At 41.1% G+C, this 21,732-nt stretch overlaps 1 protein-coding gene across 14 annotated transcripts in view; it reads left to right on the top strand.

The window, feature by feature from the left end:
• The window catches only part of CNTNAP2 (contactin associated protein 2), a 1,665,145-nt gene that overhangs the window by 86,440 nt on the left and 1,556,973 nt on the right, over positions 1 to 21,732 (top strand). The gene's annotated exons all lie outside the window — the stretch shown is intronic.

The raw sequence follows: 21,732 nt of genomic DNA, 5'->3' as shown, positions 1-21,732 counted from the left end.
GTAATAAACTTTGCTCTGATTGACACTCTGTCACGCTGGTATTTCTGTCTCCCTATGAAGACCAAAACAAAACTTCACATCTTCCTTCCTTTTATCACCTCCATCCACCCAGACACTCATAAAATGAGTGTTATTTTGCTCTGTCTGGGGTTGCCAACTTGCTAATCGCAAAAAAACGAACACCCTGGCCCCCGCTTGCTCCATCCCTCCTCCCCCCATTGCTTACTCTCCCACACCCTCACTCACTTTCACCAGGCTGGGTCAGGGGTGAGGCTGGGGATGAGGGCTCTGGGCTGGGTCAGGGGTTTGGGGTGCTGGGGGGCATGGGATCTGGTCTGGGGAGTGCAGGCTCTGGGTGAGGCCAAAAATTAGAAGTTCAGGGGGGAAGGAGAGGGCTCTAGGCTGACACTGGGGGTTGGGGTGCGGTGAGGGTGAGAACTCCAGCTGGAGGTATGGGCTGTGGGTGGGGCTGGGGATGAGGAGTTTGAGGTGCAGGAGAGGGCTCCAGGCTGGAGCCAAGGGGTTCGGAGTGTGGGGGCTCTGGCTGGGGTGGGGGCTCTGGGGTGGGGCCAGGGAGGAGGGGTTTGCGGTGCAGTAGAGAGCTCAAGGTTAGGGCAGGGGGTTGGGGTGGGGGGGGTTGCGGGCTCTGGGAGGGAGTTTGGGTGTGGGAGGGGACTCCAGGCTGGGACAGAGGATGCGGGATCCAGGGCAGCGCTTACCGGGGCTCCCAGGAAGCGGCCGCCAGGTCCCTGCTGCCCATAGGTGGCCAGTGAGGTTCCAAGTGCTGCCCTTGTGTCTGCAGGTGCTGCCCCCGCAGCTCACACTGGTCACAGTTCCTGACCAATGGGAACTGCTTATCTAGGGTGTGGGCAGTGTGTGGAGCCTTCCTGGTCGCCCATGCACTGAGGGGCCACAGGGACTTGGCAGCCACTTACGGGAACCATGCGGAGCCACGGCAGGCAGGGTTAACCCCAGGCCCCCACTGCACTGCCAACCAGACTTCTAATAACCCGGTTAGTGGTGCCCACCAGAGCCACCCTTTTTCAAAAATCAGACACCTGGTAACCCTATCTCTGTCTAGCCATACATTCAGTCTATATACAAATTTTGCCATTTTTTATTTTATGCAGTTTCCAAGATCAAGACTCTTCTTTCTGTCTGAATCACAAAAAACTTTATCCAGGTCCTTTTCTGTAATATGGTCTCCTCCTGTCTGTCCATCCTTCCATCTCATCCTTCTCAGGTTCATTCAAAATGCTGCTGCTAAAATCTTTCTGACCCATTTCTATGACCATGTCACCATGGTTTTGAGTTTCTTCACTATTTTCCCCTTTAAACGCAAGCTTCTTGTCTTAACCTTTAAGACCTTCCACAATTTAAGTCACTCCCAGTAACCTCTTTTATTGTCACACCCTGGCTTCCTTGCTGTGTGAAGGTTATCAGTTTGTCTGCATCTCTCACAAGCACTTTCATGCTTTCCTAGACTGATCCACAGAATTCCCATTTATCTTTTTTTTTCCCCAGCCTTTCACACATGTGCATCCGCCATGTGGATTTTAAAATGGACTGGTGTTTATATGAATAGATTAGGCAAATACTTGTAAAAACAATGAGGAGTCCTTGTGGCACCTTAGACACTAACAAATTTATTCGGGCAAAGCTTTCCTGGGCTAAAATCCACTTCATCAGATGCATGGAGTGAAAAGTACAGTAAGCAGTATATATATTATAGCACATAAAAAGATGGGAGTTGCCTTACGAAGTGGGGGGTCAGTGCTAATGAGACCAATTAGTCCTCGCTTATAGACAGCCGCCCAACCTGAAGCAAATACTCACCAGCAACTACATACCACACAACAAAAACACTAACCCAGGAACCAATCTCTGCAACAAACCCCATTGCCAACTCTGTCCGCATATCTATTCAAGGGACACCATCATAGGACCTAACCACATCAGCCACACCATCAGGGGCTCGTTCACCTGCACATCTACCAATGTGATCTATGTGGCCATCATGTGCCAGCAATGCCCCTCTGCCATGTACATTGGCCAAACCGGACAGTCTGTACGTAAAAGAATAAATGGACACAAATCAGCCATCAAGAATTGTAACATTCAAAAACCAGTAGGAGAGGACTTCAGTCTCCCTGGACACTCAATAACAGACTTAAAAGTGGCAACTCTTCAACAAAAAAAACCTTCAAAACCAGATTTCAATGAGAAACCGAAGAACTGGAATTAAGTTGCAAACATGGACACAATCAAATTAGGCCTGGATAAAGACTGGGAGTGGATGGGTCACTACAAAAAGTAATTTTCCCTCTGCTAATACTCACACCTTCTTGTCAACTGTTGGAAATGAGCGACATCCACCTTGATTGCATGAGCCTCGTTAGCACTACAAAAGTAATCAGCTGTTGAGAATAGGCCACTTCCACCTTAATTGACTTGGCCTCATTAGCACTGACCTCTCACTTGGTAAGGCAACTCCCATCTTTTCATGTGCTATAATATATGTGCTGCTTACTGTATTTTTTATTCCATGCATCCTATGAAGTGGGTTTTAGCCCATGAAAGCTTATGCCCAAATAAATTTGTTAGTCTCTAAAGTGCCACAAGGACTCCTCTTTGTTTTTGCTGCTACAGACTGACACGGCTACCACTCTGAAGCAAATACTTGTAAATACGTCTTAAAAAATTGGTTAGGCCCTATATTTTAATAATATTTTAATGTATGTAAAGTTTGGAATTTTGCAGTCAAACTGAGGGTTTGTCTGGACGTGTAAAATTTAGCAAACCTTGAGTAAACTTTTTTTTAAAATGTTGTTTACTTGTAAGCATTCATATGTGGTTTGACTGACTGCCTTCGATTTAAAATGTTGAAATCCCTTTTTTTGGTGTAAAGTCACAAGAGGAGTGCATATGACTTACAATGGAACCCATGTTCTAACCTTAACTATAGAGCTTGCTTCTGGTTGGATTCATATATAGAATAGCTAGTAATTCAAAGGCTCTGACCAATTGCAGAAAAGAAGAGGCTGTGTTATGCAACCAAATCATTGTTACAAAAAAAACCCATGCAACATGGTTAGTAGATTAACTTGATAAACCAGATCTAGAACCCCAGTCCTTTATATTCAAGGATTAGATTGCATCCCAAGGATACAGCCCATAATAAAGGGCAGTGTATTGCTGAACCACCTCAAGAGCAAAGCAAGGAAGGTATTGGAGTTTAATAAGTCACAATTCCTCCTCTGCTTCTGACTATAATAATTTACATACCCTTCCCACAGAGTCCATCCACAGTACTCCATGAAGAAGTAAGCTGGTTCTTAAACACTTTCATTAGCAATGGCTGCTAATCTTTCTTAATTACAGCCTTTCTTCAAATATGGCCAACATACAACTTTCAAAGACATTTAATTATGTAGAAAGATTGAATAGCTAGTAACAGGCATCTCTGAGTTAGACTGGGGCATGAAGTTTAGACACAACTAAACTTCAAATAAGGGTAATTACTAATAAAGTCACATCTTGTTAAAAGTTTGATATTTTCTTCAAACTTTGCAGGAAAAAATGCTTTTGGTGTAAACCTGGAAGTTTTTTAAGCCAATCTAATTTTGATAGCCAGACTGAAATGAGGGCTAAACCAGGAATTATGGAACTTGGTTGTGACCCTCTCTTCATATAAATGGTAGTATGAACTGTTGCTTTGACACACATGATGTAGCACCAGTAGTCTCCCTGGTGTAACATACAGACTGGAAGTCATTACTTACACAGGAAAACATGAAAATGTGAGTCAAGTGACACGAACCTGTTGGACTGCTGTGGGGTACTAGGTTATTTTGGGTTAATAGTATTTATAACTCAATTTTGCACTGTAATGCCTAGAGTCCAGTTCCTATAAACTTCCTGTTCTGCAGTTTCTCTCTCTGTGGTTTACTGACAACAGGGTGGAAGTCTACTGCAGCTTGACTGAATGGCATGTAATAAGGCTGAACAGACAGGCTTTGACCCCAGCACATGGAATCTAGGAATATAATCCTCCTCACCAAGCTACACTTCTGCTGAGTGACCTTTTGCTCCTGAGTATGTACAGGAGTAGTTTGTGGATTGCTGTTATTCCAGATGTGTATGTGTGGGTTACTGGTTACATGCAGCTTGCTGACCAACTGGCTGTGACCCTCTGAGCTACCACAGATTAGGGCACTACACACCTTAGCTCTGCAGGTTGCTTTGGAGTCTCCATGCACACCCACCACATATTCCCTCTTCTGGTACTGAAATTTCAGTGGATTCACTGTGATGGGCCCTTCACAAGTTCCAGGATTTCACATTCTAAACTTATTTGTGCTATTTCAATTGCATATGGCAGTTTGTGGGAACAACATGGGACTCCTACTCAGCTGTAGTTTCAGTATATTCACAGCTGAACATGCTTATAACATAGGGGTGTGAAATCCCCATATCACCCGTAATGATGGTTAGCAGATGACAAAATAAGAGTAATAAATATCTCCAATGCTACCTGTGGATATAGTCCTGACATTTTTGTTCAGGCAAAACTCCCACTGACATTAAAGGGAGCTTTTTCCAGAAGATTATCGGATTGGCCCCAGTCGGCAGGGATTAATATGTACGGTAGCAATCTCAGTTCTGTTGACTCCTAGTTAGTGGATGGTGGGATGCTACACGCCTTGCTTGTAGAGAGGATTCGTTTCTTTGTTGGTATTCAACACCGTGATTTGCTGGTGCAGATTTGATTGACAAACAGCATATAAAGGCCTTCTAAAGCTTCTTGGATATATCCCAAGGCCAAATTTCTTGTCAGTAGTCTTGAATTTAGCAAGCAAGCAATTTATCATGCTCCACCAGTACAGGTGACAAATCAAACACTGCTGCAGATACTATTGTATGAGACATTGGGCACTTGCAAAAGCATTCCCCCTTTACCCCCACCCCGGCACTGCTATGGACTGATAGCTGCTAGTTCTGGCATAGATTACTCAGTTTAGAAAATATCAACACTTCCACAGTCCTGGACTTCTAAACCTCTACCTGACCTTCAAGGGAATTTGAATAACAGTGAGATCCTGTATAAAATACCTTCCAGTCTCCCTTCCTGCTGTGTTTGTTGAGAAAAATTGTTGGGAACGACACTAGCTAGCTATTCATAATGTACCAAATAGTAGCTATGTGTGGAAACAAACTCAAGGATGACTACAAGCTCTTATGGTAAAAAAGAATTCTGCAGCTACCATTTATTTTAGCCACTGGTACATAACATATGATTTTCTTTCTCCCCCTATCCTTACTTCCTTTTTCCTCTTTACTTCTCAAGGACAGAGATAGGGTCGGTGGGTGAGTGAGAGCAAGCGAGCATGTGCCATATTTGATGCTTATCTGCAACTTAATGTTAACAAACACATTTGACCAAAAGCTTTGGTCCTTCAGTGAAAACTGTTACTTAACCCAGTGGAATTTTACCTGAGTAATGACTAAGGAAATATTTGGCCCATGCAGGAACACTTATTCCTATGTTCCCTTCGCTTCTGTAAGATTTATCAACTTGATTTTGTAATGAGAAAATTTAGCCTGGCATCAGGAGTAAAGTGGGATGCAAAGCAAGAATTTTACCACACTTTAGTTGAAATAAGTGTGATTGTACTAGAGAGAGTGAGAGAGTATACTAATGGTGCTCTATTTTAGTGAATTAGCTAAAACTGGATAGCAGACTAGTTTGGAAATGGAACTACATATACCAGTGCAGTAAAGACTTGTTGAAAACTGAATTGCTACAAGATGGGATTTATGAAATTTGACAAGTAATGAAAGAAAAATCTGAATTACAAAATATTATCTTCTGTAGAATTAGATCTCACAGAAAAGGGGCACTTTTAGTAGTTGATATTGCAAGTATGAAATAAAAGAGAGTATTTTTTTAAGATGTCTCAGATGCTGAGAGCTACCATCAGTACTCCAACTTGAAATACACAGTTTCCTTTTGCTATTGGTTGAATGGTGGTGGTTACTTCAGGTCAAATATAAATAGGACTTTTGAGGGTTTTTGAGTTCATGAACTTAATCTTTTGGGGTTTATATTTTTGAGCAATTTTTGAGTTTTATGCAGCTGTCCAAATATTTTTGGGGGTCTTTGTATATACTATAATATATGATTTATATTATACGCTAACCATTACAGTAATGAATAATGTATATAATTAAGCTTTGTAATATCCCTTAGTGCACTGTAACATAGTACCGTTTGAAGCAGTACTAAATTAAAATTCACTGGGGAACCTTTAGTGTGTACCAGCAGGGTCTACTCATACCAATTAATGCACAACACGTTAGTGTGCTTCTGAAATCACCCACCATCCCATAGTCCTCATTATTGCTCCCTGTAGACAAGCCCTCTGGTGTTTTTTCTCTTATTTATTGGATAAACACCAATATCTCTGACTCTTTTTCTCAGGGGTGTTTGTCAGTGTTTGTCAGTTAAAACTGACAATCAGAAGTCTTAAATGTAATCTGTTAATTTACCTGGAAAAGAGCAGTAGACCATTTATAAAGAAGCAGCAAAAGATGGTATACACCTATCCAAAAGGAATTAAGCAGTGAACTACTACAGAAGTGGTAAACTACTTGAAAGTGGTAAACTACTTAATCCAGTGAATGTAACTTGCTTTAAAACATGTGCTCCTTTTAAAAGGGAATAACAAAAAGACTTGTAAAAGCAGTGTTTAGGTTCCACTGCTAAATCTATCACTTATTTGTGTGGCCTGATACAAATCACTTACATTCTTTGTACTTCAGTTGGATCATCTGGGTGTAGTAAACCATGCAGCTGTGCTTCTGCTGTTTTCATGACTACAGGATCCCTTTACAATCTTTCTGTTTTCCAACATACAGAAACTGGCTAGAGACGATAGAAATCTGATGTGAAAAAAAAATGTAGCTTGTGTTTTCTTGGAAAAGGAGAAGGATCTCCAATCATGCCACTTTAGGCAAATATATTTAAGCAGAGTCAGGATGAGCTCTACCCTGACATCTGGTGGTGAGTCATGGTGGGTTGTGGAAAAGAACTTCAGGGGCTGATCTCATTTGCAGAGGCACACCCACCCTGCCTAGATGGTCACTTTGGCTGCTGTAGGAGCCTCAGTTTCTCTGTTATTGGGGCAAGAATAAACTGTTATTATCCTGATTATGTAACTCAAGGACAGTGAAACCGTACCTGGCCTTTTGTTATGATGGAGGGACTCACCATCAACTAAGCAGCACTCGCTAGGCAAGGGTCATGGGTTCCGAAACTCAGTGAATAGTGAGAGGCTGGGGATAGGTATTAATACTTGGTGGTATGGGCCTCCTGGGGAGGGCTTTACATGCTAATTGCACTTCCTTCTCTCTCCGCTGTGGAATATTAGAGCTAATTTTGATTCCATTAGGAGTCTAGTTACAGGCTGCTGAGCTGAATTCACTTTGGGCTAATGGTGTACCAGCACTGAGGCTCCCTTACTACAAGCTGAAATCACAAGAGCTAAACTTACTAAGAGCTGAAATCACTGAGTGTTGTGTTAAGTAGTGGGGGAGCCTGAAGATATATTGCAGAGCAGTTTGCGGGATGGCTGGCAGAGCCGTTTCTGGGACAGGTGGTGGAGCAGAGCGGCTCTTGGAGCAGAGCCGTTTGCGGGGCGGCTGGCAGAGCAGCTGGTGGAGCAGAGCAGTTTGTTGGATGCCTGGAGCAGCTCATGGGGGCAGCTGGCAGAGCAGAGCGATTCGTGGGATGGCTGGTGAAGCGGAGCGGAGCCCCATGGAGAGGTTGGGGCAATCAGCTTTGGACCACGTAAGGTGCCCCTGAAAACCCCCCCCCCATCTCCACCCAGGTTGGGAGGTAAAACTCTGCAGATAAACTTTTGAACTCTGGGGCTGACCTGACCAGGGACAGAGACTTTTGGGTTGTTGGACTTTTGGGACTTTGAGTGATTTTGGGTTGCCGGACTCAAGAATCAAAGGGAAAGGACATGCCCTAATTTTCTTGGGGTGGGGTTTTTGCTCATGGGTTGTGTTATGAATCCTGTTGGTGGTGTTTCCCCAACAATATGCCACATTGTTTCTCTCTGTTATTAAAAGGCTTTTGCTACACTCAGACTCTGTGCTTGCGAGAGGGGAAGTACTGCCTCGTGGAGGCACCCAGCGGGGGTAGTATATATTTGTCCCAGGTCACTGGGTGGGGGCTCGAGCCGGTTTTGCATTGTGTTATTGGAATGGAACCCCTAGATACTGAACCCGGCCCTTGTTGCTGCCAACTCTGACGGGCAGAAGGGTTACATATACATTTTAACCTTAAGGTCTTGGCATTTAATCAATAACAGATTTTGTGTTTCCTGTAACTCTGAAGATGATCTGATTTTTCTTTACTAGCCAGAAAGAAATTTGGAACAGACTGCTCATTTTCAGACATCTTGAAAGAGTGACCGTGATATGTTGAAGTTGTGACCTGAAAAGATCACAGATGTACATTATGAAAAATGTTTAGTCATCTGAATATACTGCCAAGTTTAATGAGATGGATGCAAACTGGAATCTCTGGAATCCTTGGTCCTGCGAGTCCTTGTGCAGGAGTAACGGGGCACACAAGTTGTTTCGCTGTTGTGCTAATATCAGTAGAGGCTACTCTTGGGCACAGGGAAAGCTATGCATTAGGTTACCTCATTCAATACCATCTTTAGTGATCTCTTAGCAAAGCTGGTGAACAATTTTTGAATCTCAAAATGTCAATTAAAATGTTATTGAAGAATTGAAGTTTGACAGACAAAAACCAAAGGGAGGAATTTTTCACAATTTTGGTTTACAAAATATTTCCTGGGTTTTGATCGTATCTAATAATTAGTAAGTCTTCAAGGGGAGTGGCAACAAAGAATGGGTATGCCTGAACAAACCTTTTTTTTTTTTTTTGGTAAAAAAAAAAATCAGGGTTTATTCCATGAAAATTGATTTTCAAAAACTGACACTGTCACCCTCAAAATTTGGAAAATCTCAGCCAGCTCTTTTTTTTTTATATATATTGTGTCTGTGTGCGCCACTTTCCACATTCAAGCAATGCAGGACTGGCCCCAGAGTACTGGGGGTATCAATCTGGAAACATACATTTGACACTTTTTATCACCTGGTGGAAAGCGAGTGGATGATATACCCTTTGAAGCATAATTCTCCTTTCTCTCCAGGTTATTTCCACTATGTTCAAGTGACCTTCATTAAGGTGCACAATGACACCTTGCTGTTTTCTAAGTCCTAATTGTGCTTATGGGTATGAAAATGCTTCAGGAAGTGAAATTAGATCTTACCTTTACTCTTGCGTTTTTACACTGTGATTGTGCTGTCAAGTGGTTATGGAAAGGGAGCCTCACTTCTATTCCAAGCTCTACCAGTAACTTGTCCCCTAGGATGCGTCACATGGTCCTTGTCTACATGGGGCCAAATGTTGAGTGGCCCTGCCTGGGCACATAAGGGACAATGTTCACAGTAGTGTACTATAGAGAAGAGCCCTGAAGCAGCTTTCTACGATGAAACATAAAGGTGGAATTGGATTTGTTAATATTTTGTGGTCAGTGGATTCTTATGGTCAAAACCATGCACAGGTGCAGCAATCTAATATGCCCAGTAGTAGCAGTGACCCAGCTCCTTGTCAATTGTTGCATGGTGATTCTCTGTAATCAGGCTGTGGATGCAGGAAAATAAACTGGAAATATGTTATTAATACCAATATTTTGTGTCTAAATCTGTGTCTCAGTTTACCCATCTGTAAAACAGGTTAAATACTACCTACCTTAAAAGGGTGTTGAGACTTAATCAAATGTTTGTAAATGTGCTTTGAGCTGTTAAGATGAAATGGAAAATAATGTTTTAGCTTCCATGCTAGCCTAGTTCAGCCCTCCCTTTGTATAAATCATTAAGCTTTTGAGTAGAAGGAATTTTTTTCTCTCATTAAGAAATGGAGTATATTGTTTCAGTGGTGGTTTGTTGTTGTTTTTTGAATATCGCTATATTATTCTTTTATCCAAGACAGTCAGATTTCTCTTGCCTATATTTATTCTTGTATGCATGGCTCTTGGGGAGAGAGATCCACTCTGGGCAATTTGCAAAGGCCAGCTTCTATATATGATATGTTCAGAGTTTTAATATCTTATTTGTCTTGATGCCAGATGTAATGAAACCTATAAAACTAGAATGATTTAAGAAACTTTCAAGTAAAAACACATTCCATTTTTTTTCACATTCCCGCTGCCTTATGAAATAAGGCCACAATCATTTAAACTTTACTTTCTCACGAGTAGCCTCACTGATTTCACAGGGATGGTTCATATGCATATTTTTCATAGAATTTTGCTAGCATGTAAAGTCCATCAATTGGAACTCAGTTGTGTTAAGCACCGTGCACAAGTGTAATGAAAAGCCTGCCTCTTCCCCAAAGGCCTAAGTACAGCAGAGCCTCAAGGGTATGAACACCAGAGTTACAGACTGACCGGTTAACTGGACACCATGTGAAACTGGAAGTAACCAATCAGGCAGCAGCAGCAAAAACACACACACGCCAAAAAAAAAAAAGCAAATACTGTACCAGTATTGCATCTTCAAAGTAGGCACATCTGGGCTGCCTGTCCCCACCCTACCCCTACCTCCACGTGTGGGGCAGCCACTTACAGCAAGATACTGCAAGCCCGTGGCAGTCAGAGCCAGCACAGCAGGAGCAGTGCTGGGGTCTGCACCACTTTCAGCCATTCACACACTCACTCACTCACTCACTCCTGCAGGCACTGAGTAGGGAGCTCAGCTTTTGCAGAAGCCGGGCCTGGAGTGTTGGCTACTGGATCTGGAGCCTGAACGGCACTATGTTCAGAGTTACGAACATGTCAGTTACAGACAACCTCCATTCCCAAGGTGTCTGGAACTCTGAGGTTCTACTGTAATACCAATTTACTCAACTGTACATATGTTTGCAGGAACAAGGCCTAATATTGTAGTCGATAAACTGAAGAAATGCTATGGCAACTTTACTTCCCTTTGTCTGTTTGTTTTCCTTTTTAAATTGCCAATCAAATTTTCATCAAACAAATTCAAACAAATTTCCTCTAAAAATTGATAGTGAAACTATCAGAAAATCAGGTATGTAACTGCAGTGACATTTTAAAATTCAGGTCTGACAATGCCCTTACAATTTAAACTCAGTCAGGTAAACTGGGAGCAATAGCTTTAAAAATGCCACAAGATTTTTGTTTTATGAATCTGTTTTAAATACTCAAGGCTTGAAAGTTTAATTACAGCGAGCCTGATTTGTTGTTTCCAGAGGAGCTAGACTTACAATTTAAGTATTATGATAACACTATTTCATGCTTCCAGTGTTGATTAACATTTTAAAACTTGCATCTGTATTTTAAAGTTATTAAAAAGTAGGGCTGAGCAGACAGGTATGGATAAAACATGTGACTTTAATCTTCATCCCTGAACCCAATTTGAATTCTATCCTGGAGGATAGATTTTTTTTTTTCTCATAGACCTAGACATCCTTTTTTCCATTTGGGTGGATATAGAAGTGTAAAAATATCACAAGGAAGCGATTTCTCCCTGTATTTCTAGTGAACAGGAAGTGTTGTAAATACTGTGAGAACCTCCTATGAGGCATTCAGCCCAAGTTAGCACTCGGGTGGTTTGGCAAGCTTGCTTTGTGCATCCAGCTTTTGGTTGCTTAGCTCAACTGAAACCTTCAGCAAATCCTTGCAGGGCTTGACTGAGAGTCCAGTGCCCTTAGAATACCATGATACAGGCCTGCAGTGTGGCCACATCTTCCCACTAGGAGTAGCAGGGGAATCCCTTCCCATTTTGAGGAGTTGGAAGCAGCTTGGGGGCCAACTTATCCTTCCCAGGAGTGGCATCAGTCTCACCCACTTCATGCTTACCTTATATGTTAGGGTGATGGGGCCCTTTGTATTCACCTGACCACTCCCAGTCCTCTTCTGCTATAGTGTTGGTCCCCCCCAAAAGCACTAGGTTTTGGACTGAACACTCCATTAAGATGCATGAGGCAAGTCACACCTCTCAGAGCTATAGTTTCAGACTCTCTGCAGATTCAGGCAGATTAATTGTATTGGTTATACTCACTTCATGTTTTCAAGCTTTTTGTCACAAACAACCATGAGTGCTGAAAACCCTTTTTTTGAAAGCTGAGATTCTGGTTTGGAAGTGTGACTCCAGGACCAGTGCTAGAACCCCGGTTATGCTCATGCTTTAATCTGGCCCTGTGCTCATTCCTAATTAAAAATAGATGCATCAAATTCTGCTGTGTCAAGCATTTACAAGTCCTGTTGAAGACTATGGGAGTTAAAGGCAGATAACCAGTATCAAAATTTTACTCAAAAGGTGTTATCACAATGCAATCCTTATAATAACTTGTCTGCCAAATGGAAATTGTTTTCCTGATCAACATACAGTGGTATTCAGATGTTACATGGCTTTGTTTGTTCTGATCTGTCACCTAGTAACCAACAGGAATGGTAATAGGTCATGTGTGTATTTTAAATTAGGAATGCAGTTTAACTTGTGCTCAGCTATACTGCACAAAGTATTCCTAACAAAGCTGCAAAACGCAGCAAACAATGACCTCTGTTGGTATGCTCATTCAAGTTCCTTCTTTTTCTGAAACGATGGACATTAGTCTCTGTTCATAGTAAGTTGCAAGAAAATTAACAGCTCTTCAAATGGTGCTGAGGCGGTGAAAAGACAAAACAACATCACACACAAACAGTAATGGTCTGGACATGGAAACGTAACTTGACATGCAGAATAACCACAAGTGGGTAGAAGATTTGTAAATTATATCCTGCCATATGATGGGGCCTCGACTCTGTGTAATTCATGTTAAGACAAATTTATAGATAAAAGGTACAGCCTAAAACTTTCATTTCTAAGGTTCTGAGACCTTTACTCATATTCAGTAATACCTTAGCTCACAAATAGACTCAATGCAGTCAGTGGGACTATTTGTGGACTAAGCTGCTAGCCAACATGAGTAAGGGTATGTCACTGGCTCCTACTGTGGTCCTTTGAAGGATCACTGCTGTCCTCACCTGGACCCCAGTTCTTTGACTTCCACCTTTGACTGAGTTTAGAAGTGTCTCTTAGCTGTGCTCAGGGAGACAACCTGGTGCAGGGGTGTTGCCCCCTTTGCTGTCCTAGGCTTGTCTATCTCCCCTTCTAGCTCTACAGTCTCTCCTTTGTAATAGATCTTTTCTTCTATTGGGTGCAGTTGTGAGTATCTGCCTCCATGATTTGCAGCTCTGGCAGCTGCCTGTGAGTGTGGTCAAGCTCCTTACTTGCAAACAGGAGAGGCTCCCCTCCCCTTTTTGTCTACGTTCAGAATGGGGTTTGTAGACCCCATTTCAAGGTACTAGAATCTATCCTTATTTGAAGGACTTTGTATTAGACAATAGATAAGCTGTGGCCATATAATCATATTTGTAAATATACATCTAACTTAAGTAAGAAATATCTAGTAGCATCAAGAACAATATGTAATTAGTTGTATGGATTTATTGGGGGTGGAAACTGCATTTTTGCAAGAACATCACTCAAAATTTGTTTGTTTTAAAAGGGTATAACAAACTGATAGCTGTATTCAAAGAAAATGGGGTAGCTGCATCAGAAAAAGAAGTAGGGAAGTGTGCAATCTTCACATTTTACCAGTGACATTTGTAAACAGGTATCTACTGGCCTTAATTTTCTTCTCCCTGACTTTATCATCTTCTATCTCTGTACTAAATTGTATTAGACACTTGTGCCATATGGCCGTACGCCTAATCACCAGATTATTCTGAATATATTCTATCTACCTCATAACTGATTGTTCCACTCCATATTTCTACCTATTTCATATTCTGAGCAAATTTCTTGATTTTACTTGCTTCCTTCAAGTCCATTTATATATATAAAAACAAACCAAATCAGTCTTAATACTAAGCCTGGTTACAATCCACCAGCCACTTTCATTTATCCTTCTCCATTTGCACTCAAGTACTTTCTGTTTTGGAATTAAGTAGTTGTTTATGCATATAACAGGGAACTTTCAAGTTTTGCAGACTCAGAAGTTGAACTCTGTTTCTTTTTTCTTTTTTTAATGTTTGCAAAATACATGAAATTCTTTAATGTTGTATTGTTCCTTCAAAACATAGGCTTCCATGTTTTTTTTAATGAAAAAGAATGAATACAGAAATAATTCTCACCAGCTGCCCAGCCTTCATAAATAGAGTGGTCTGCACAGAAGATGGACTAAAATAATTTTGGTTAAGAAACAGATTCTGCATTCAAACTTTCAAGACTTTACATGGCATATATGTTTTAAACAGTGGTCATTCACTTGAGAGAACAATATTTTTGTCTCTTTCTATGGAAAGCGTTAGATTCATTTGGGCTGTAATATTGGAAGTTGAATAGCTGTGCAGTTGCTCTGTGTTCACCAGCTGGCTTGGGTATAGGAATCGACTCCATATAACTGCCACTAGAACTTTTGTACAAAGCCCATATACTCAGGCTTGGATGGCGAGGCAGCAGAATTTACCCCAAACGTTGAACTCTCAGAAGATTTCGATCAACTTCAGTGTGCTTTTGGTCAGGCGTAAGTGACTTGCCCAAGATCACAGAAGATGTCTTTCAGCATCAGAAACTTAATTTGGATCTTCTGAGTCTCAGTCTAACTACAAGACCATCGTTTCAAGAGGAAGCGTACAAAGTTGGGGCTAAATCTGTCCTCTTCTATTTCTGAGTAAAGCTCAATAGAGTCCATCCACTGAGTGTATTGTACTTTGGATAAGGCCCCTAATTAATCTGTGCCTGAGTTCCCCATCTGTAAAATGGGGATAATGCTTTCTTGTCTTATCCTTTGTCTGGATGTTTATATACATTTCAGAGAGATAGGATTTTGGAAAAAAATAAAGTGCATTACACTTTTGGAGAATCTACACATTTTCTTGATGGAAGGGAAGGAGAAAAAAGGGGTAAGACACATCTGGTTAGACTGCAATGTCTTCGGACAAGGGATAATCTCTGACTGTGCACATGCAGCAACTAGCATAATGGGGCCTCAATAATGGTTGAGGCCCTTCAAAGCTACTATAAGATTCTGCTGCTACTAGTCTCCTCCTAACAGAACAATAGTACTATGCATTAGCCTTGTGCATCTAGCACTAAAAATTAACATTGTTTAGTACAAGCCATTTTTGTGAGGATCATTACTATTTATTATTTGTATTACAGTGGAAGCCGAGACAACCCAATTGAGACTAGGACCCCATTGTGCTAGGTGTTACATAGTAAGAGACAGTCCCTAGCCTGAAGATATTTCAATCTAACCTTATGTGGCTTCCCTCCACTCACCTTTTTTTTTCCTCCTTCCCTTTCATCAAGAAAATTAATAGATTCTCCAAAAGCTTAATATAGTTTATTTTTTCAAAATCCTGTATTTTTGTAACACTTACAACCCATTTCTCTCCTGACCTACAACTCTGCAAGTGTCCAATCTTAAATTTTTCACAGAAAATTTCCTAGCTAGAGATAATACCTGCCAAATTTCAAGTGGAAACTGAGAGTAAAATGATAGGATAATTACAACCTTAAATATAGACTTGCTACCACCTCTTCATGCTGTTTGTAAAGCACTCTGAGATCTTTAGACGAAATGCACAATAGAAATGTGAAGTATTAATAGATCAAATTCATTCTTGCTTAAATGGAATTTATCCAAAAAATTGTAGAATCCAATTTTACCCTTTGAATTACTCGACATCAAATAAAAACAGTGCATTTTCTGGTTCCCTTTTCCATATTATGTATGGGATAAATTCCCAGAAATGCTTAACTGGATTAACGTTCCGTACTTTATATCCACTTTGTCATACTAAAAACCACCTCTTCATATGGCATAGTAAGTATCTGTTAGGACTGTACATTAAGGATCTGCAAGAACCCTAATATAACTGAATCTTTTACTATCAGGGTTTGAAGATGTAATGAGATTTTTGCCATAGGAAGTCAATATTGTATGAGACTCTAATAATGTGAAGTCTGGTCTTCTCCTGGCACTTGGCAATATTTCTGCCACTCAGGAAAAGAAATACTAGATCTTAAATTATTTCAACTTTTCCAATTCTAAGTGTAGGGAAATGCTACATTATGTCAGATACTGCTATGTGGTAGTTCTGGAGAAATGCTCACTTTTTAAATAACTATATATATATTTTTCTTCGAGGTCTCATGTTTCAGTTATCAGTTTTGGCTGGTTTCATTTTCAGTGTTAATGATCATTTTACTGGCTTCAGCTATAAACAAATTAGTAATTTGAGGGAACCACCTGACTTTTATGCTGTCAATGTTAAGAGATTAACCTACTTTTTCCCCCATGGATCTTAGAATCTGAGCAACAGCCATGAATAGCTTATAGTTTTCTTTAAGTTGACAAAGCATTTACTTCTTAATAGGAACTGACTAGACCGTGAAGTACTCATTTTGCCAGTAAGGGTATACAATGCCTCTGTATGAGACAGTGGTTTGGGCCTTCTCCAGGAATGTTGGCATGTCAGGCTCAAGTCCCTGTTCTGAGGAATGTTTCATTATTTTTATACCAAGTGGAACAGCTTCAACAGGAGAAATTGGAATATCCCAGTGGTTAGGACACTCATCCAGAATGTGGGTGGGAGACCTGATTCTCATCATAGCTCCTCTCAAGAAGAGGGTGTACTTGAATCCCAGGTCTCCAACATTGCAGATGAGTGTTGTAACCACTGGGCTATTGAGTAAAAGAGGAGCCCCACCAACACTTCCAGCTGTTTTATGCAGAGCCCACTTCAATAGTTATACTCTGTCAGCCTCCGAACATCTCTACCAGCTTGGGCCCCACATGTGAGAAAAGCAGTGGAACCCTTGGTTTAACCCAGGGCTTAGGCATGAGTTTTGGTGCTGGATGTCAGGACTTACTTATTAGTTAGTTAGTTTTGTACATGATCACTGGCAGAGACTTTTTGGTGGAAACTGAGGCACTTACTGGGCTAGGAGGCTGAATGAGGGTGTTCAGCATCTAAATTTTGGATTTATGAACATAGAGAGTAAGTTAATTACCTAAATCCCTTTGTGAAGCTAGACTTGTATCATACACGAATATTTTTATTATTAATATTCTTCGTACAGTCCCCTAATTGCTCATGCTACAAGTTAAACAAGTCAAAGAGCTTAATATGATCTCAAGTCGATTTTTATACTGGTGTAACTCCATAGACTAATAGAATAATTCCGTAGATGCACTGGCATAATTGTGAACAGAATCTAGGTCTCTCCTCAATGAATTTACAATCTAATTTAGGCATAGTATTAAGAAAGGCATCGTTATTATAGTTAATGGTTAAAAAGTCTGACACAAGGAGAGAGAGAAAGACGCAGTTGGTAGAACATTTTTTGTTTTGCATACACTTTGATTGCAGTCAGTGAGATACCGGGAGGTGTTTTCTTGGATATTTTATTTATTTGGGGAGATTTTTTTTCTGATATCCTATCATAGTACAAAGTAGGAGTGGCAGTAGGGAATGCCTGAGTGCTCGGGGAACAAAGTGAGTGTGTTTAGGTTCCTACATTAGAAAAACTGTTCTCAGACAGAATTCAGGTTCAGCAAATAATAGCAGATGGGATTAGTGCAGCACAGTAAGCCTGTTTCGTTCAACAAAAACAACTGTTTTGAAAGTCACTAGCGAGCATGATGTCACTGGAAGAATATTGCCCAGAAACTGGCTTTTTTTTCTACAGTGGCCAGATTTATTCTGTGCCTATACTGACCCCTAGTGCCAAAATAAGTAGATGAAAAGGAAAATAGAAGGGAAAAGCAATATTGTAATCTAGATCCATGCTGTATGATAATAGGAAAGAATGACATCTATACTATCAAGTTATTACTATAGAATATGTAGTTAAAATGTCTCAAATACAGTCTTCTTACTACAGACCTGGGAATTCTCAATTGTGATTTTTGTGGCATTGATCAATATAGAATTATGATGAATGTCTATACTGTATATGTAATATTTCAAGGGTCTGTTATTCCCCAGGACATGTATGTAGAGTTCCCACAGGTGGTAATTTATTAATGCAAGTGAAATCCACATACTGAGGGTCTAAAGATACTTAAATTTTATATTGCATTTTTCATCTTCCAGTCTCTCTCACACACTGTTCTTCACAACACCTCTGGGAGGTCAGTTGTTATCCCATTTTGCATAAAGAGAAACTGGGGCACTGAGAAGATAAGTGACATGCCTAAGTTCCTAGAAGGAGTTAGTTTCACAACAAGGATTGGAATTCAGATGTGTTGGGGTTCTTGTCCTGTAACCAGATCAGGAAACTATGCCTCTTTCTAAATACAAGAAGGGCAAGATTGGGCTGGCTCTTTCATGGATGTGCAAAACTGAGAGGACGCAAGGAAGCTTTCCACTCATTTGAACTATATGTTTGGGGAGTGGGGATGGACAGCCACAATGATAGAGCCTACACATAGCAAAATGCAAGGACTGTTCCCTGCTAGCAACCTCTAGGACACAGCCCTTCCTTTTTAATGTAGCTTATCGGTCAGGAGAACTGGCAGTAGCTGCTACAGATGGGACCATGTACTGCATGCTCCTAAACAGTGGTGCCCAAGGTACACTTGCCATATATGTCAGAAACTTCTCAGAGGTATATTTAGAGCTGTTACTTAATGACACAATGTGTACTTCCTTGCTACTTTCAAAATACCTATGTTGAAGGCAGTAATATACCTGACAGCATTTCCATTAACAATGGGATCTCTAGTAGGATAATAAATAGGAGTTTATTTAAGATGCACAAAGCTTAAAGTGGAGGCAGATCTGAATACAGTATGTAATCCCAAGAAGTCTTTGGTATTGTTCACTGACAATGCAAGTTCTTCCTTGCCACTATATTTACTATTGCTTAATTAAACAGTGTGGAGTCAAGTGGTTCAGGAAGAAATCAAGTGAATGAAGCCCCATCAGTCTTTACATAATTAATGGCATTCCCTGTGGATGACTCAATTTATGAAATTGCAGAGAAGAACTACATTGCTTTCCGCATTATGTTATCACAATTGCTTGCAAAACGATCGTTTGGAAGCTTCAGGATCCTCAACCATCTTTAAAATATACCTACTGTTACTAATAAAAGGCCTCTTTTCTGTCTAAAATATGGCTTTTATATCTGTTTATTATATTAATATAACATTATCAAATTTTCCTTTGAAGTCTGATGAAACATTGTAAAATTAATTATTCTGGAAATTTTGTACATTTCTTGTAGTTGTAAAAACCCTGTAAAACAGGGAACAAAACAAAGTTGGGTGGGAAACTTTTCCATCTGAAAAATCTTTAAGATTTCAAAATATTTTTCTGTTCTGTATTGGGATGAACATGAGACACATACACATCAGAATAGTCAAGAGCCTAGTGCATAGGGCATGCACCTGAGATGTGGGAGATTCACGTTTAAGTCTTATTTGGAGAAAGGACTTGAATCTGTATCTCTCACATCCCAGTGTCCTAACCATCTGGCTATAGAGTCAGTCTTTCTCTGGTCCAATGAATATTTATACAAAATGGAACAGCTCCAACAGGAAAAATTGAGAGGCCCCCACTAGAATAGCCAATAGCCTGTTGGTTAGGGCATTCACCTGAGATGTAAGAGACAAAGGTTCAGCTTCTTGGTTTGAGTCAGACAGGTTGGGGACTTGCACCTGGCTGTCCTGCATCGAGTGCTGTAACCTCTGAGGTGTTGACCAGAAATTCCATCCTGGACCTGTGAAACCTTCTTGACGAAAGTTTAATTGAAACTAACCCTTTCCTGTGAAAAAGTTTCAGTTTGAACAAATGGATATTTTCTGATGAAAAACAGTTTTGTAGCAGAAGTCCTGACTAGTTCTACACAGAACAAATATCACTGACTGCAGTACATAATATAACTTGGAACAGGAGGTAATTCAGTGTAATTTTAGAAGCCCGGTGGCCAAGATGGAGTCTGCTCTTTGGGCAGCTCTGGCCAAGAGAGAGCGCATGCAGGAATGCAGCAGGGAAAGTCCCTTCCGCCCCCGGGGCACCTGTTCCAGCCCCCTCAGAGTGAACACACCCACCGACTGGAAAAGCACTATGAATATAGGAAAGGGACATATTTATTTACAGAGGAATGAAAGGAGAAAAACAACAGAGGGAAATATAAGGAAAGTGGTAAAACAGGGTTGCATTCAACTCAAGGCCCCACAGGCCCAGTGTTACCACAGTCTGAAAGGGCAGACACTGAGCAATGTATTTGCACACATAGTTCAGGAGCACTGGGAAAAGTTCCAATCCAGTGGTGCATCTTGGGTGCTCCTGGTCATCTTCGGCGCCACTAAACTTTCCGCAACAAACCCCTCCAGTGTCCTCTTCTGCCACTCTCTGCAAAGCCACACAGAGCGACAACCTCCCCACTTAAATAGCTAACAGCCTCCCTCCTTATTCCCAATGCAAAGTCACAAGCCCCAGTACTCATGGCCCCATGCAGCTCTGGGCAGCAGTGATACTGCAGTGATATGCAGCTCCAGTCTGTCCTCCTTGGGCAATTCCTCCCTGGCACAGTGCTCCTCCTGGCTCCTGTCCTGGGGTGTCCCTGATTTGCCGCTCTGTCCCTCCCAGGCTTCAGGCAGTTTCTTGGCTGCTTCACTCTCTGAGGGCCTGCTTGCTGCAGCTCTTCTGTCTGGAACTCCAGACATACACCCCTGTCACTCTCCCCTCTCGCTCTGCTGCCTCCCCCCCCAACAGCACTTCCTCCCTCTGGAACAGTCAGCACTTCCCCCACGACCCCCAGGAAAAAGATTTAAAGGGGCCAGGACTGGCTCTAGGCACCAGCAAAGCAAGCATGTGCTTGGGTTGGCACATTTCCAGGGGCGGCATTCCGACCATCCTTTTTTGTACAAAAAACAAAACAAAACATGAAGATCAAAAAAATCTCCAGTAGTGCGATCGGAGCGTGATGTGAAAAATATCGTGTCACATCGTGACACGGTCACTCATAATGTAAATGTGTGTAAATGTGTAAATGTTAATGGTTATTGATTAATTAAATCAGGAATCATGATTACTTGTGTGTATTGTGCCGCCCTATCGGCACCGTTCATACCAATTTCCATATCACATTGGTGCCGGTGGTTATAGGGCTAAAATGCCAGGACAAAAATGAAAACAACTTTCTGGTGCTGCCTACTGGCAACAAAGAGAGAAACAGCAAAAAGAATTAGAAAAACTATCTTGTGCTTCAAATAAGTATTTTTAAAAAGTTAACAATCAAAGAGAAGGCTCTAAGCAATGCACTGAAAGTGATTATTCATCAACTGATGAAGACCAATCGAACCAAAAATTATCTTCATCAGCTGATAAAGATGAACCACAGTCTGACCAAAGATTATCTTCGCTAACTGATAAAGACGAACAATCACAATCCATCCAAAGATTTACTACTTCAGCTGAAGAGTCCAGAAATGAAGAACTGTTATCCAAATCTAAAACTGAAGAACAATTAGTGGAAGGTGGAGAGACTGACATAGGATCGGATCCAAATAAATGGCCGACAATAGTTACTGATGCAATGCTAATGATTATTGTGAAAAAGGTCCTT

This window comes from Lepidochelys kempii, chromosome 2 (genome assembly GCF_965140265.1).
Source record: "Lepidochelys kempii isolate rLepKem1 chromosome 2, rLepKem1.hap2, whole genome shotgun sequence".
NCBI classification, from domain to species: domain Eukaryota; kingdom Metazoa; phylum Chordata; order Testudines; family Cheloniidae; genus Lepidochelys; species Lepidochelys kempii.
Note: the sequence above shows the minus strand (reverse complement) of the source record. Positions and strands in the feature narration are given on the sequence as shown.